The sequence below is a fragment of the Delphinus delphis genome, chromosome 8 (genome assembly GCF_949987515.2).
Source record: "Delphinus delphis chromosome 8, mDelDel1.2, whole genome shotgun sequence".
Lineage (NCBI taxonomy): Eukaryota > Metazoa > Chordata > Mammalia > Artiodactyla > Delphinidae > Delphinus > Delphinus delphis.
The window spans coordinates 47,969,692-47,987,927 of record NC_082690.1 but is presented as its reverse complement, the minus strand read 5'-3'; the positions used below and the strand labels follow the sequence as shown (position 1 = coordinate 47,987,927).

General features: G+C 38.0%; 1 long non-coding RNA gene across 1 annotated transcript; it reads right to left on the bottom strand.

Annotated features, from left to right (window-relative positions):
- Nucleotides 1-6,642: 6,642 nt before the first annotated feature.
- Nucleotides 6,643-18,148, bottom strand: LOC132429041 (uncharacterized). Its single transcript, XR_009520272.1, has 3 exons — nucleotides 18,069-18,148; nucleotides 15,942-16,278; nucleotides 6,643-6,864 (listed from the first exon to the last, which is right to left on the bottom strand). It is a non-coding gene; the product is annotated as an uncharacterized lncRNA (long non-coding RNA).
- Between the last annotated feature and the right edge of the window lie 88 nt (nucleotides 18,149-18,236).

The following is an 18,236-nucleotide window of genomic DNA, read 5'->3' as shown; positions in this document are numbered from 1 at the left end:
TGTAGAATGGATGGCTGGTGGGAAGCAGCTGCATAGCACAGGGAGATCAGCTCAGTGCCTTGTGACCACTTAGAGGGGTGGGAAAGGGAGGGTGAGAGGGAGACACAAGAGACGGGCTATGGGGATATGTGTATACATATGACTGATTCACTTTGTTATACAGCAGAAGCTAATGCACCATGGTAGAGGAATAATACTCCAATAAAGATATTAGAAAAAAGAAAGAAAATCCCAGTTTCTCCCTGACGAGCGAAGGGAAGCGTTTGGACCCAACAACTAATGCCGTAACATTTGACTTCCATCTGAGGAGTCGCCCCTCAAAACACCTAGCTCTGAAAGCCAGTAGGCTTGCAGCAACTCCATGCGACCCATTTGTAGGAGCACTGAATGTAGCTATCCTCAGGGCTCAGTGCAGAGGGAGCAGGCAAAAAATGCCACTCAGTCTTCCAGTCTTCCCTGAATGGGATCTATTTTTGCACACTTTAAGAAATGCTGCCTGAAGGTCAGAATTCTAATTTAACTTCATTTAGGGGCTAACTGCAATCCTCCCCAGAGACCAGGGAAGCCAGAACACACCTTTCCACCTCTCTTCAGGCTGCTCCAAGTCACCAGTATCTGCCTGGAAGGAGCTAATATACTCATCTGTACCTCAGCTTTTGCAGCTGCTTCCCAAGGGGTGGGTCCCCAGATCTCCTGGCTCTGATAACCAATAAGCTCCCATTCACTAGCCCCACAGACAGTAGCAAACAAAAAAGCAATTCTTAAACTGGCTATACCCCCAGGGCTCAGCACAGAGTAAGCATGCACAAACCCCCATCTCTCAGTATTTCCCTAAAAGGGGTCTCTTTGCATACTTTAAAAGATGCTGCCTGAGGTCAGGCTTCTAATTTAGCATGCATCTAGAGGCTAACTGCAATCATCTCCAAACACTAGGGAAGACTGTGGACACCTCCCATACCCTCTCCTTTTGGTCTGCTCTGAGTCACAGTTATCTCTCTGGAAGGACCTTGTACACAGTATCTGACACACCAGCTTTAGCAGCTGCCAGCTGAGAGAGAGCCAGGCAATCTGCACCCAGATTGCCTGGCTCTGAAAGCCAATGGGGCTTGCATTCAGGAGTGTCACAGGATTGCACTAAACTAATAACAAGTTCTTAATGAGCTCAAAAACACTCCACCCACGTTGGCTCTACACCCCAACCCAGTGCGGAGAGAACAGACAAAAACTCTGATCTGCCACTGGGACCGGGAGTGAAGAAATAGAGAGAGGTTTGTAAAAGGGTACAAAATTTCAGCTATAAGATGAATGGGTGTGAGGATCTCATGAAAACCATAGTGACTCTAGTTGATAACACTGTACTGTATAATTGAAACTTGCTAGGAGACTAAAACTTAAATGTTCTCAAACACAAAAAGATAAATGTGAAGTGACGGATGTGTTAATGAAATAGATGTATGTGTACGTATATTAAATCACTGTGATGTACACTTTAAATATCTTACAATTGTATACATTAATTATACCTCTAAATAGCTGAAATTTTTTAAAACCCCAGATTCAAGAAGCTCAATGAACTCCAAGCAAAATAAATATGAGAAAAACTACTCCCACACCACATCACAATCAAATTGTTTAAAACCAGTAATAAAGAGAAAATCTTAATAGGAGCCAGAGAAATACCTAGAGAAATAATAAGAATGATAGCAGACTTCTCACTGGTAATAATGCTAGCCAGAAAACAGCACAGCAAAATCTTTAAAATACTAACATTTGAAAAAAGTCTACCTAGAATTCTGTACCTAGCAGAAATATTTTTCAAAAACTAGGGCTGAAAAAGGAGGATGACATCAGCAAGATGGCAGAATAGGAAGCCATAGACCCTCCTTCTCCCATAGACACAGGAATTTAACAATACTACACAAACCATGTGCCTTTGTGAGAAATCCAGAAACCAGTTAAAAGAATCCTGCAAGGCATAACCCTCCCAGACTTCAGAAAATACTACAAAGCTACAGTAATCAAAACATCATGGGGGGCTTCCCTGGTGGTGCAGTGGTTGAGTCCGCCTGCTGATGCGGGGGACAGGGGTTTGTTCCCCGGTCCGGGAAGATCCCACATGCCGCGGAGCAGCTAGGCCCCTGAGCCATGGCCCCTGAGCCTGCGCGTCCGGAGCCTGTGCTCCGCAATGGGAGAGGCCACAGCAGTGAGAGGCCCGCATACCGAAGAAGAAAAAAAAAAAACAGCATGGGTATTGGCACAAAAACAGACATATGGATCAATGGAACAGAATAGACAGCCTAAAAATAAACCCACCCACTTATGGTCAATTAATCTTCAACAAAGGAGACAAGACTATAAAATGGAGAAAAGACACTGTTCAGCAAGTGGTGTTGGAAAGGTTGGACAGCTGCATTTTTTTTTTTTTTTTTGGGGCCGTGCCACGCGGCTTGCAGGATCTCAGTTCCCTAAGCAGGGATTGAATCCAGGTCCTAGCAGTGAAAGTGCCGAATCCTAACCACTAGGGAGCTCCCTGGACAGCCACATTTAAATCAATGAAGTTAGAACACACCCTCACACCACATACAAAAATAAGCTCAAAATGGCTTAAAGACAAATATAAGACATGACACCATAAAACTCCTAGAAGAGAACATAGGCAAAACATTGTCTGACATAAATCGTACCAATGTCTTCTTAGGTCAGTCTCCCAAGGCAATAGAAATGAAAGCAAAACTAAACAAATGGGACCTAATTAAACTTACAAGCTTTTGGACAGCAAAGGAAACCATAACCAAAATAAAATGAAAAGACTATCTACAGCATGGGAGAAAATATTTGCAAATGATGTGACCAACAGGACTTCATTTCCAAAATATACAAACAGCTCATACAATTCAATAACAAAACAACCCAACTGAAAAATGGGCAGAACACCTAAAAAGACATTTCTCCAAAGAAGACATACAGATGGGCAACAGACATATGAAAAGATGCTCAACATGGCTGATTATTAGAGAAATGCAAATCAAAACTACAATGAGGTACCACCTCACACTGGTCAGAATGGCTATCATTAAAAAGTCTACAAACAAGAAATGCTGGAGAGGGTGTGGAGAAAAGGGAACCCTCCTACATTGTTTGTGGGAATGTGAATTGGTGTAGCCACTGTGGAAAACAGTATGAAGGTTCCTCAAAAAACTAAAAATAGAGTTTCCATATGATCCAGCAATCTGACTCCTGGACATATATCCAGACAAAACTATAATTCAAAAAGATATATGCACCCCTATGTTCATAGCAGCACTATTCACAATAGCCAAGACATGAAAACAACCTAAACGTCCATTGATAGATGAATGGGTAAAGAAGATGTGGTACATATATACAGTGGACTACTACTTAGCCATAAAAACAGAATGAAATAATGCCATTTGCAGCAACATGGCTGGACCTAGAGATTATCATACTAAGTGAAGTTAGTCAGAGAAAGACAAATATCAAAGATATCACTTATATGTGGAATCTAAAATATGACACAAATGAACTTATCTACAAAACAGACACACAGACATAGAGAACAGACTGGTGGTTGCCAATGTGTGTGTGGGGTGGGGATGGATGGAATGAGAGTTTGGGATTAGCATATACAAACTATTATATATAGAATGGATAAGCAACAATGTCCCACTGTATAGCACAGGGAACTATATTCAATATTCTGTGATAAACCATAATGGAAAAGAAAAAGAATGTGTGTGTGTATATACATATGTGTGTGTGTGTGTATGTGTGTGTATATATATATACATACACACACATACATATGTATAAGTGAATCATTTTGCTATACAGCAGAAATGAACACAACATTGTAAATCAACTATACTTGAATAAAATAAGTTAAAAAAAAAAAACGGATCCTGCACCCCAGGTGAGCACTAAGCCAACTGCCTCAAAGTCGGCAGGAAAATTCACAGCACTTTCTCTTGCCAGAACCCCTACTGTCCACACAGTGTGGCACCATTAGGAGGAAAACCTCAGTTCACATATTCTCCCTGGTGAGAGAAACAAGTAGAATGTATGTCCATTATTCTGACTTTTATGGGGGGCTGCCTGAGGGACCATTTTCTGTCTTACTTGAATCCAAGTACTGACAGGAATACAGAAGACAGATTAGGGGTATCTGAGAACAAAACCATCAACATTCACCAGAGTTTTCATTACCAGAGACACTAGGTAGAGTTCCAATACTGCAGCTTATTACAGTACCAAAGAGGCCACAGTATCAAAGAGACACTCCAGTGGGAGCTCTCAGGAAGAACTGGTAGACTTCTCTGGTGGTGCAGTGGTTAAGAATCCACCTGTCAATGCAGTGGACACGGATTCCAGCCCTGGTCCAGGAAGATCCCACATGCCACAGAGCAACTAAGCCCGTGTGCCACAACTACTAAGCCTGTGCTCTAGAGCCCACGAGCCACAACTACTGAGCCTGTGTGCCACAACTACTGAAGCCCACGTACCTAGAGCCTGTGCTCCGCAACAAAAGAAGTCACCACAATGAGAAGCCCGTGCACCACAACAAAGAGTAGCCCCCACTCACCACAACTAGAGAAAGCCTGTGTGCAGCAACGAAGACCCAATGCAGCCAAAAATAAATAAATAAATGAATTTATTCTTAAAAAAAAGAAGAAGAACTGGCAAACCTCCTAAAGCCCAGAGAGGATGCATCCCTAGAAAAGATTTGAGTGGTCTCCAGAATCCCTAGCCAGGCTCAGTGGAGAAAGTTCTCCCTACACAATTGCAGATTAAAAAGTCTGGGGGTGATGGCTGATTCTTCAAATGCTAAAATCCCAAGAAAAAAATAATAAGCCATACAAAGAAACAAGAAAAATGACACATTTAAATGAAAAAATTAAATCTCCAGAAAGTAACCCTAATGAAACAGAAATATATTAATTAGCCAAAAAAAATCAAAATTATTGCTATAAGGGTGCTCAATGAATTAAAAGAGAACATAGATAGACAACTAAAATGAAATCAGGAAAATTATGCATGAACCAAATGAGAATATCAACAAAGAGAGGGAAACTATGAAGAAGAACCAAACAGAAATTGTGGAACTTAAGAACACAATATCTGGATTGAAAAATTCACTAAAGGGACTCCACAGCAGACCTGAGCAGTCAGAAGAATGAATCCATGAACTTGACAGCAAGACTTTCAAAAGTACTGTTTGCAGAGGAGCAAAAAGAAAAAAAGAATGAAAGATGAAGGGGAGCCTAAGGCACTTTTTGGGTCATCATCAAACGGAACCATATATGCACCATGTGAATCCCAGCAGGAGAAGAAAGAAAGAAAGGAACAGAGATTCTATTTGAAGAAATAATGGCTGAAATCTTCCCAAATCTGAGGAGAGAAATGGACATACAAATTCAAGAAATTCAAGAAACTCCAGTTAGGGAAAATCTAAAGGGATCTACAACAAGAGATATTGTTTGAAGAGGTAATCTATTAGAAGACATGACCACTGGTTGACCTAAAAGCTGGACCAGGGCAAACAGAGGCTTCTCACCCCCTTCCCTGTCCTTAGAATGTATGTTCTGCCCATCATTCCCACAGTGGGAACCGTTTTCAAGGACACAGCCTTGAGAGAACAGTGTTGTTGAGACCATCAAGACAGTATACATGACTGAACCTAGTTAAGGCCTCTCTATAAACTTATAAGATTCTGGCAGGTAGGTGATGTGGAGATTACTCATCTTGCGGCCACCCAACACAAGCCTTGTATGTAAATTCCCTTGTTTATTAAAATTGCCACCTACCAAAATGAAGTGGTCTGCTTCATTCTTCAGTCTCTCCTTACCCTCCTTGTAGAGGGGCCAGTTTGTAAGCCAACAGACATTATAATCAAATTGTCAAAAGTCACAGGCAAAGAATCTTGAAAGCAGCCAGGAAAATGCAAATTTTATGTACAAAGGAGCTACTAGTAGATTGTCAGCAGATTTCTCAGTAGAAACCTTCCCTGGAAGGGAGTAGGATAATATATTTAAAGTACTGAAACAAAAAAAATGCCAGCCAAGAATACTATATCTTGGAAAACTTTTCTTCAAAAACAAAGGAGAAATTAAAGAGCTTCCTACAAAAACAAAAGTTAAGGGAGTTCCTTACCACTAGACCTGCCCTACAAAATGCTGAAGGGACTCCTTCAAGTTGAAGCAAAAGGATTATAAACAACACAGAACCATACAAAAATATAAAACTCCCTGGTATAAGTAAATATTTAGACAAATACAAAATTCTGTAGTGTGATAATGTATGTGTGTAAATCACTTTACAATCTAATATAGAATTTAAGAAACAAAAACATAAAAAATTGTTACAAATTTATGTTAATGGATACACAATATAAAAGAGGTAATTGTATCATCAATAACATATATAGGCATACCTCATCTTACTGAGCTTTGCTTTATTGTGCTTTGCAGATACTGCATTTTTCACAAATTGAAGGTTTGTAGCAACCCAGCATCAGGCACCATTTTCCCAACAGTATTTGCTCTCTTCACGTCTCTGTGTCACATTTTGGTAATTCTTGCAATATTTCAAACCCTGCACCTGATAAAGATTACAACTCACTGAAGACTCAGATGATGGTTAGCATTTTTTAGCAATAATGTATTTTAAAATTAAGGCATGTACATTGTTTTTAAAGACATAATACTATTGCACACTTAATAACTACAGTATAGTGTAAATGTAACTTTTATATGCACTGGGAAACCAAAAAATTCATGTGATTTGCTTTATTGTGATATTTGCTTTATTACAGTGGTCTGGACTGAAGCCACAGTCTCCAAGGTATGCCTGTAATAAGAAAGGCAGAGATTTAAAGGAGCAGAGATTTTATAGGCAATTGAAGTTATTATCAGTTTAAAATAGACTGCTATACCTTTAAGATGTTTCATGTTATTGCAGTGGTAATCACAAAGAAAATACCTATATAATTTACACAAAGGGAAATGAAAAGAGAATCAAGGTATGGAACATTCTCAAGACAGGTAACATGTTAGACCACAAAACAAGTCTTTTCACATTTAAGAAGACTGCAATCATACAAAGTATCTTCTCTGGCTACAATGAAATGAAACTAGAAATAAACAGTAGAAGAAAAATAGAAAAATCCACAAATATGTGGAAATTAAACAATGCACTCTTTTTTCATGTTTATTATTCAAATATATATATATATTACTCAAATGTATTCTGCTCTATATATTAACTTTAATTTAAATGTTTCTTCAATAGGTACAACTAAAATCCCTCAAATTTCAGTCCAAATATATTTACTTTGTTTGTATAAACCAAATCCATCTTATTGTGTTTGAACCAACTCACATAAGTGTCGGGAGAGGCAGCCCGACACCATGGGCCCTCCTGCATGTCCTTGCTGAGTGTATCAAACTGCAAGCCTTACCTCTCTTCTGACGCTGCACCCTTTCTATGGCTAGTCACATAGGCAATTAATAACTAAAGTTCACCACAGATGCCTATAACAATAATAAAACATTCTTCACTTTTTTCTTCTTTGCACATAAAAAAATCCTATTTATTTAAATTTTTAATGTTAAAACACAAGGTTTTAATCATTTTGAAAGTATTTATATTTTGGTTTCTTTCTTTCATTAAGACATAATTGAGGATTTCCCTGGTGGCACAGTGGTTAAGAATCCACCTGCCAATGCAGGGGACACAGGTTCGAACCCTGGTCCGGGAAGATCCCACATGCCACGGAGTAACTAAGCCCGTATGCCACAACTACTGAAGCCTGTGCACCTAGAGCCCATGCTCCATAACAAGAGAAGCCACCACAATGAGAAGCCTGCACACCATGACAAAGAGTAGCCCCCACTCAACGCAACCACAGAAAGCCCACATGCAGCAAGGAAGACTCAATGCAACCAAAAATAAATAAATAAAATAAAATAAAATTTCAAAAAAAAGATATCTAGAAATCTCTAAAAAAAAGATATAATTGATATTATCATTATCATCAGATTATCATACTAAGTAAAGTAAGTCAGAAAGAGAAAGACAAATATCATATGATATCACTTAGATGTGGAATCTGAAAAAATGATACAAATGAACTTATTTGCAAAACAGAAATAGACTCACAGACATAGAAAACAAACTTATGGTTACCAAAGGCGAAAGGAGGGGAAAGATAAATTAGGAATTTGGGATTAACAGACACACACTACTATATATATAATAGATAAACAACAAAGAGCTATTGTAGAGCACAGGGAACCATGTTCAATATCTTGTAATAACTTATAATGGAAAAGAATCTGAAAAGGAACATATATATATTTATTATATACATATAACTGAATCACTTTGCTGTACACCTGAAACATTGTAAATCAACTATACTTCAATAAAAAAAAAACTTTTAGGGACTTCCCTGGCAGTCCAGTGGTTAAGACTTCACCTTCCATTGCAGAGGGTGCGGGTTCGATCCCTAGTTGGGGAGCTAGGACCCCACATGCCTCGCGGCCAAAGAACCAAAGCATAAAACAGAAGCAATGTTGTAACAAATTCAGTAAAGACTTTAAAAAATGGTCCAAATCAAAAAAATCTTTAAAAAAAAAAACTTTAAAAAAAAGACATAATTGGGGCTTCCCTGGTGGCACAGTGGTTGAGAACCTGCCTGTCAATGCAGGGGACACAGGTTCGAGCCCTGGTCTGGGAAGATCCCACATGCCGCGGAGCAACTGGGCCCATGAGGCAGAACTACTGAGCCTGCGCATCTGGAGCCTGTGCTCCACAACAAGAGAGGCCGCAATAGTGAGAGGCCCGCACACCATGATGAAGAGTGGCCCCCGCTTGCCACAACTAGAGAAAGCCCTCTCACAGAAACAAAGACCCAACACAGCCAAAAATAAATTAATTAATCAATTAATTTTTTTAAAAAAAGACATAATTGACATATAACATAGTAATTTCAGGCACACAACATAATGATTTAATTATGTATACATTTCAAGATGATTACCACGATAAGTCTAGTTAACAACCATGACCACGTATATGTATAATTTTTTTTCTTGGGATGAGAACTTTCAAGATTTACTCTCTTGGCAACTTTCAAACATACAATACAGTATTATTAACTATATTCACCATGATACAAATTACATCCCAAGCACTTATTTATTTTATAACTCCCTTCACCATTTTGCCCACCCCAAACCCTCATCTCTGGCAATACCAATCTTGTTCTCTGTATCTATGAGTTTGGTTTGTTGGTGGTGGTGTTGGTGGTTTTCTGTTTTTTTAATTTATTTTTTTGGATGTGGACCATTTTTAAAATCTTTACTGAATTTGTTACAATATTGCTTCTGTTTCGTGCTTGGTTTTTTGGCCATGAGGCATGTGGGGTCTCAGCTCCCCAGCCAGGGATCAAACCTGCACCTGCTGCATTGGAAGGCAAAGTGTTAACCACTGGACCACCAGGGAAGTCCCAAATGGTGGTGGTTCTAGATTCCACATATAAATGAGGTATGTGGTATTTGTCTTTCTCTCTCTGGCTTATTTCACTTAGCATAATCCCCTCAAGGTCTGTCCCTGTTGTCACAGATGGCAAGATCTCCTTCTTTTTATGGCTGAATAGTATCCCATTCATCCCTTAATGGACACTTAAGTTGAGCCCATCTCTTGGCTATTATAAAATGCTGCAGTGAACACAGGGTGCATATTTCTTTTGAAGTTAGTGTTTTCACTTCCTTCAGATAAACACCCAGAAGTGGAATTGCTGGATCATACAGTAGCTTTATTTTTTAATTTTTTGAGGACTTCCATCCTGTTTTGCATAGTAGTTGCACCAATTTACATTCTGACCAACAGTGCACAAGGGATTCCTTTTTTCCACATCCTTGCCAACATTTGTTATTTCTTGTCTTTTTGATAATAGCCATTCTCACAGGTGTGAGGTGATAACTCATTGTGGTTTTGATTTACATTTCCCTGATGATTAATGATCCTCAGCACCTTTTCATATACCTGTTGGCCATTTATATACCCTCCTTGAAAAAGTGTCTATTCAGATCCTCTTCCCATTTTTTAATGAGATTTTGGGGGTTTTCTTGCTATTGAGTTGTATGAGTTTTTTATCTTTATATATTTTGGATGTTGACCACTTATCAAACACATGATCTGCAAATATTTTCTCCCATTTGGTAGGTTGACTTTTCATTTTGTTGATGGTTTCCTTTGCTGTACAGAAGCTTTTTGGTTTGATGTACTCCCACTTGTTTATTTTTGATTTTCTTGCACTTGCTTTCGGTGTCAAATATAAAAAATCATCACTAAGACCAATGTCAAGGAAAGAATGTACTATTAAACAACAAATGGGTCAAAAAGAGAGCATTATAATTTAGAAAATTCTTATTTTATAAAAGAAATCAGGAATTTATTTATTTATTTACAAATACCTAGATCTTTTCTGGATCTGAAAACCCACAACATATCAAAACTTATGGGTGCAGTGAAAGTAGAACCAAGAGGAAAGTTAATAGCAGTAAACACTTACATTAAAAGAGAAGGGTCTCAAATCAATAACCTAAACTTACACCTCAAAGAACTAGAAAAAGAAGAACAAACTAAACCCAAAGTTAGTAGAAGGAAGGAAATAATAAAGATTAGAGAGTAAATAAATGAAAAAGAGAATAGAAAGACAATAGGGAAAAAAAAATCAATGAAATCAGTAGGTTTTTTTTTAAGATTTACAAAATTGACAAACTCTTAGCTAGACTAAAAAAAATAAGAAGACTCAAATAGCTAAAATTAGAAATGAAAATAGGGACTTTACAACTGATGTAACAGAAATAAAAAGGATTATAAGAGATTACTGTGAATTATTATACGCCAACAAATTGGATACCTTAGAAGGAATGGATAAATCCCTAAAAACGTACAATCTTCCAAAACTGAAACATGAAGAAATAAAAAGTATGAATATACCTATAACTAGCAAGAAGATAGAAGCACTAATGAAAAAGCTCCCAACAAAGAAAAGCCCAGGACCAGATGCCTTCACCAGAGAATTGTACCAAACATTGAAAGAAGGATTAGCACCAATCCTCTTCAAACTCTTCTTAAGAACTGAAAATAGGGAACACTCCCAAACTCATTCTATGAGGCCAGCATTACCCTGATACCCAAACCAAACAAAAACACAAGAAAATAAAGCTAAAGACCAATATTCCTGATTAATAATGATGCAAAAATCCTAAACAAAATACTAGCAAACTGAATTCAACAGTACATTAAAAGAATCATACACTATGACCAAGTGGGATTTATACTTGGAATGCAAGGATGGTTCAATATACAAAAATCAATCAATGTAATACACCACATTAACAAAATCAAGGACAAAACCACACGATCATCTCAATCAATGCAGAAAAATTCAACATCATTTTATGACAAAAGTTACTCAACAAACTAGAAACAGAAAGAAACTACCTCAACATAACAAAAGCCACATATTAAAAGCCCATAGCTAATAACATATTCAATGGTAGAGGATTGAAAGCTTGTCCTCTAAGATGAAGAAGAAGGCAAGAATACACAATCCTGCCAATACTATTCAACAGAGTGTGGAAGTTCTAGCCAAAGTAATTTAGACATAAAAAAAGAAACTGGAAAAGAAGAAGTAAAATTATCTCTGTTCACAGATGACATGATCTGATATGCAGAAAAAACTAAGAATCCCAGAAAAAATAATGTTAAAACTAAAAACAATTTCAGCAAAGTTTCTGCATACAAAATCAACACACAAAAATTAATCGTGTTTCTCTTCACTAACAATGACCAATCCAAAAAGGAAATTAAGAAAATAATCCCATTTACTACAGCACGAAAAAAAAAAAGATAAAATACTTAGGAATAAACTTAACAAAGGAGGTAAAAGACTCATACACTCAAAACTACAAAACACTACTAAAAATATCAAAGAAGATACAAATAAATGGAAAGACAGCCCATGCCTGTGGATTGAAAGACTCAATATTGTTAAAATGTTCATATGACCCAAAGCAATCTACAGATTCAATGCAATCCCTATCAAAATCCCAACGGCAATTTTTGCAGAAATAGAAAAAAATCCTAAATTCATGTGGGACCTGACTTGCCAAAACATTCCTGAAAAAGAACAAAGCCGGAGGCCTCGTACTTTTTGATTTCAAAACATACTACAAAGGAACGGTAATTAATACAATGTGATACTGGCATAAAGATAGATATATTAACCAATGGAACACAATAGATAGTCAAGAAATACATCCTTGAAAAATAGGCCAAGTGATTTTTGACAAGGGTGCCAAAACTACACAATGGGAAAAGGACAGTCTCTTCAACATATGGTGTTTGGAAAAATAGATATATTTCCACATGCAAAAGAATAAAGTTGGGCCTTTTCCATACTCCATATCCAAAAACTCTTAAAAGAAGACATGGCAGAGAAACTTGAGGACACTGGAAAATGATTTCTTGACTATGACACCAAAAGCCCAGGCAACAAAATAAAAAACAGACATATGGGAGTACCTGAAACTTAAAGACTTCTGTACATCAAAGGAAACAATCAACAAAATGAAAAGATAGCCTATGAAATGGGAGAAAGTAATTGCAAGTCATATATCTGACATGGGGTTACTTCTACAGGGCTTCCCTGGTGGCGCAGTGGTTGAGAGTCCACCTGCTGATGCAGGGGACACAGGTTCATGCCCCGGTCCGGGAAGATCCCACATGCCGCGGAGCGGCTAGGCCCATGAGCCATGGCCGCTGAGCCTGCACGTCCAGAGCCTGTGCTCCTCAACAGGAGAGGCCACAACAGTAAAAGGGCTGCGTACTGCAAAAAAAAAAAAAAAAAGAAAAGAAAAAAAAAGAAAAAGAAACTTCTACAACTCAACAACAACAAAATCCATTTAAAATACGGGAAAATGAATTGAACAGACATTTCTCTAAATATTATATGCAAATGGTGCTCAACATCACTAATCATTAGGGACATGCAAATCAAAACCACTTTGAAACATTCCCTCATACCCATCAAAAGAACAGAAAATAACAAGTGCTGGCAAGGATGTGGAGAACTTGGAACTCTTGTGCACTGTTGGTAGGAATGTAAAACGATGTATCCATTGTGGAAAACAGTATGGAGGTTCCTCAAAAAAATAAAAATAGAAATACCATGATCCAGCAACCTCACTTCTAGGTGTATAGTATATAGCTCAATAGACTTCAAAGTAAGGTCTTGAAGATATATTTACACATGAATATCCATTACAGCATTATTCACAATAACCAAGTGGCAGAAGCAACCCAAACATCCATCAAAAGATGAATGGATAGGGCTTCCCTGGTGGCACAGTGGTTGAGAGTCCGCCTGCCGATGCAGGGAACATGGGTTCGTGCCCCGGTCCGGGAAGATCCCACATGCCGTGGAGCGGCTAGGCCCATGAGCCATGGCCACTGAGCCTGCGCGTCCGGAGTCTGTGCTCCGCAAATGGAGAGGCCACAACAGTGAGAGGCCCGCGTACCGCAAAAAAAAAAAAAAAAAAAAAAAAGAAGGGAATCCTGTCACATCCTATAAAATGGATAAACCTAAATAAAATAAGCCAGTCACAAAAGAACAAATAATGTATGATTCCACTCACATAAAGTATATAAAGTAATCGAACTCATAGAAAGTAGAAAGGTGGTTACCAAGGGCTGAGGGGAGTGAAGAGGAGTAATCAGTGTTCAGTGGGTATAGAGTTTCAGTGTTGCAAGATGAAAAGTTTCTAGAGACCTATTGCTTAACAATGTGACTATACTTAACACTACTAAACTATACACTTAAAGATGGTTAACATGGCAAATTTAATGTTGTGTGTTTTTTACCATAATTTTTAAAACTAGGACAAAATACCTTTTAGATTTCCAAAATGTGAAAGATTTCATCACCAGAGATGTGCTTTCTAAGAGAATACTTTAGGTAGAATTATACCAGATGTAAATGAATCTATAAAAAGAACAAAAAACACCAGAAATGGAAAATATGTGGATAAATATAAATTTTCTTATTTTTAAAAGTTACTTCACAGACAAATGACTACTGATATCAAAAAATGATAACTATGTGATATGTGGTTTATAAAATATGTAGAAGTAAATGTATGACAACAATAGCATAAAGATTGAGAAGAAATGAAAGTACACTGTTGTAACATTCTCATACTATATGTAAAGTGGTATATTACTTGAAGATAGATTGTGACAAGTTAAAGACGTTGTCATGAGTTGAACTGTGCCCCTCCAAAATATATTTTCAAGTTCTAATCCCCAGTACCTGTGAATGTAGCCTTATTGGAAATAGTGTCTTTGCAGATGTAAGTTAAAACGAGGCATATTGGGTTAGGGTGAGCCCTTAACCAATGGTGTCCTTATAAGATAAGAGAAATTTGGGTACACAAACACACACAGTGGGGAAATGGCCATGTGAAGTCACAAAGACACGGGAAGAAACGTCATACGAAAATATAAGCAGAGATTGGAGTGATGCTTCTACAGGTGAAGAGACACTAAGGATTGCCAGCAACCACCAGAAGCTAGGAGAGAAGCATGGAACAGATTGTCCTTCAGCACTTCCAGTAGGAACCAACTCTGCCAATACATTGATTTCAGACTTCTAGCTGCCAAAATAGTGAGTGAATATATTTGTTATTTTAAGCCACACAGTTTGTGGTACTTTCTTAGAGTAGCCTGAGGAAACTAATAGAGAGGTATACTGTATATGCTAAAGCAATCATTACAATTTTTAAAAAGAATTATAGCTAATTGGCCAACAAAGGAATAAAACAGAATAAGAAATATTCAGTTCGTTCAAAAAATAAAGGCAGAAGAAAGGGAAAGGGGAATGTAGAACACGTGGAACACATAGAAATCAAATAGCAAGATGATAGATTTAAAACCCTAGAATATAAAAATCATATTAAATATAAATGGCTTAGACACCTCCTTCATTAAAAGTCAGAAACTGTCAATTTAGATTTTTAAAAATCCAATTATATACTGTATTTAAATATAAAGCCACAAATAGGTTAAAAGTGAAAGAATGCGAAAAGCATTGTCATGTTAATACTAATCAAAAGAAAGTTATTGGAGGGACTTCCCTGGCAGTCCAGTGGTTAAGACTGCACTTCCACTGCAGGGGGCACAGGTCCAGTCCCTGGTCAAGGAACTAAGATCCCACATGCCGCATGGTGCAGCCAAAAAAAAAAGAAGAAAGAAAAAATGTTATTGGAGTGGCTATATTAATATTATATAAAGCAACTTTACTCCAATAAAAGTTAATTTAAAAAATATTAAACAAAGTAAATTGCAAAGCAAAACATATCACCAATTATTAAGAAGCTTATTTCATAATGATACTGGGATCAATTCACCTTAAATGTTTATTCATATAATAACGAAGCTTCAAAATACAAGAAGCAAAAGCTGATAGAACTGAAAGGAGAAATAGAACAATTCCCATAAAAGAGAGTTCAACAAGCTTTTCTCAATAATTGATAGAACAAGTTGGTAGAAATTCAGAAAGAATAAAGAAGTCTTAAAAAATGCTATCAACGAACTTATGCTAATTGGTTTTCAAACACTTGGCATAACAGCAGCATATACATTATTTTCAATCACACGTGAAACATTTACCCAGATGGACAAGAGTCTGGGCTATAAATATCAATAAATTTAAAAGGATTCAAATCATACAAAGTATATTCTCTGACCACAATGGAATATAATTAGAAATCAATAACAGAAAGATATTTGAAAAATTTAAACTATTAGCAATGTAACGCACTTCTTTTTTTTTAATAGATTTATTTACTTACTTTTTTTAATTTATTTATGGCTGTGTTGGGTCTTCATTGATGTGCATGGGCTTTCTGTAGTTGCGGCGAGCGGGGGCTACTCTTCGTTGTGGTGCATGTGCTTCTCATTGCGATGGCTTCTCTTGTTGCAGAGCACGGGCTCTAGGCATGTGGGCTTCAGTAGTTCTGGCACGTGGGCTCAGTAGTTGTGGCTCATGGGCTCTAGAGCGCAGGCTCTGTAGTTGTGGCGCACAGGCTTAGCTGCTCCTCGGCATGTGGGATCTTCCCAGACCAGGGCTCGAACCCATGTTCCCTGCATTGGCAGGCGGATTCTTAACCACTGTGCCACCAGGGAAGCCTAGGAAAGTGACACACTTTTAAATAACCCACAGGTCAAAGAAAAAAGCAGAGAGAATTTTAAAGTATTTTGAACTGAACTAAAATAATGAACAATGTTTCAAAATCTGTGGGAAATAGTTAAAGCAGTACTTGGCAGGAAATTCATAGCGCTAAACTCATATATGGAGGAGCAAAAGATCTTACACCAATAACCTCAGCTTCCTCCTTAAGAAATTACGAAGAGGAACAACTTAAATCTCAGGTAGGAATAAGAAAGGAAAAAATACAGATCAGAGCAGAATACAATCAAACTGAACACAGAAAAAAGCAAAACAAAAAAAATCAATTAAATATGAAACTAGTTGAGAAGATCAAAAAAATTATAAACCATTAGCCAGATTGATCAGACATAAAAAAGAGAAGACACAGATGACCAATAACAAGAAAGAGAGATGTGGCCTCAATACAGATTCTGCAGACTTTAAAGAATAATAAAGGAAAGTTATGAGCAATTTAAGCCAATAAATTTGAGATGAAATTTGACATTTCATCTTGACATTTCAAAAGAACTGATTTTTTATAAAATCTCAACGTACAAAATTGTCTTTATTACTCCAGAATGGCATGCTACAGACACTGTACAGTATGCACATTTATTAACTTCAAAATTAGCTTCAAACCATTTAAAATTAAATTGGAATAAGAGTATAAAATGGAGTGTGGGGGGAAAAGATATTCTCTCACACACACACACACACACACACACACACACACACACACACACACCACACACACACGTTAGAATCTAAAAAGCTGGTTTTCCCAAACTTTCTCCTCATTTACCTCGGAAACTTTCCGATTGGGATGTACGCTGACTTTCCACCTCAGAATATGAGGACCTGTTTTTATTTTCTGGTTCGTTGACAAGCCACGATTTTGACATCAGATAAATCTCTCTCAGCGAACGAGTGGGGGTAGCGGAGTCTTCTCCTGATCACCTCTTCTATGAAGTTTTCCCCGTTTATCTTTTTTTTTTTTTTTTTTGGCGGTACACGGGCCTCTCACTGTTGCGGCCTCTCCCGTTGCGGAGCACAGGCTCCGGACGCGCACAGGCTCACGGGCCTAGCCGCTCTGCTGGATGTGGGATCCTCCCGGACAGCGGCACAAACACGTGTCCCCTGCATCGGCAGGCGGCCTCCCAACCACTACGCCACCAGGGAAGCCCCCCCGCCCTTTATCTTGAATACCACTTTCTCCCTAGATAAAGCTCAATGATTTTCCAAGCAACCTTGGTAAGAGCTTTTATAGGATCCTCACAAGTTTACAAAACAATTAGTGAGATTGTTTCCCCTCCTGCTTTTTAAGTGAGGAAAGAGGCTGCGAAGGGGAGACCTGAAACAGAGGTCTCCAAAGGTTTGGTCCAAGACTTTGATTCTCAATTGTCCTGACTGATGAAGCCACAAGACTCCTTTGCTCTCTAAACAGTTTTTCTTTCGTCTCATTCACCTAATCATCCTTTTATAAGCAATACTCTACAGGGGCCCACAGATCCTCAGAAAAAAGCAAGCTCCTGCTTGCTCTTGAGGTGCTCAGATTATGGTGGCACAATCAACCAAATCGTAACATGGCACAAGGAGCTCAAGGTCCAGGGGAGAATATACTATCGATGGAGCAAAGAAATCTCAGGTACTTTTAGACTTCTTTTTAACTGAGTACCTATCTCGTATGCCAAGGGTTGTGCAGTTTTTATATATCCCAAGTCAATACACGAAGTATAATGTACTGGCCAGGAAGTTTTAAGTAACATACCTAAGGTAGATTTTCAACGAATGGGGCAGGTTTAAGATCACTCAATTTTCATCCGGAAATTTCACAATTTTCTGCAGTCTCTATCCTGAGGCGTGGATAGGCTGTAACCAGTACCCTCCGCGGTCTCCAAACCTCATTGCTGCGCGGCACAGCACCTCCCACTGCTAG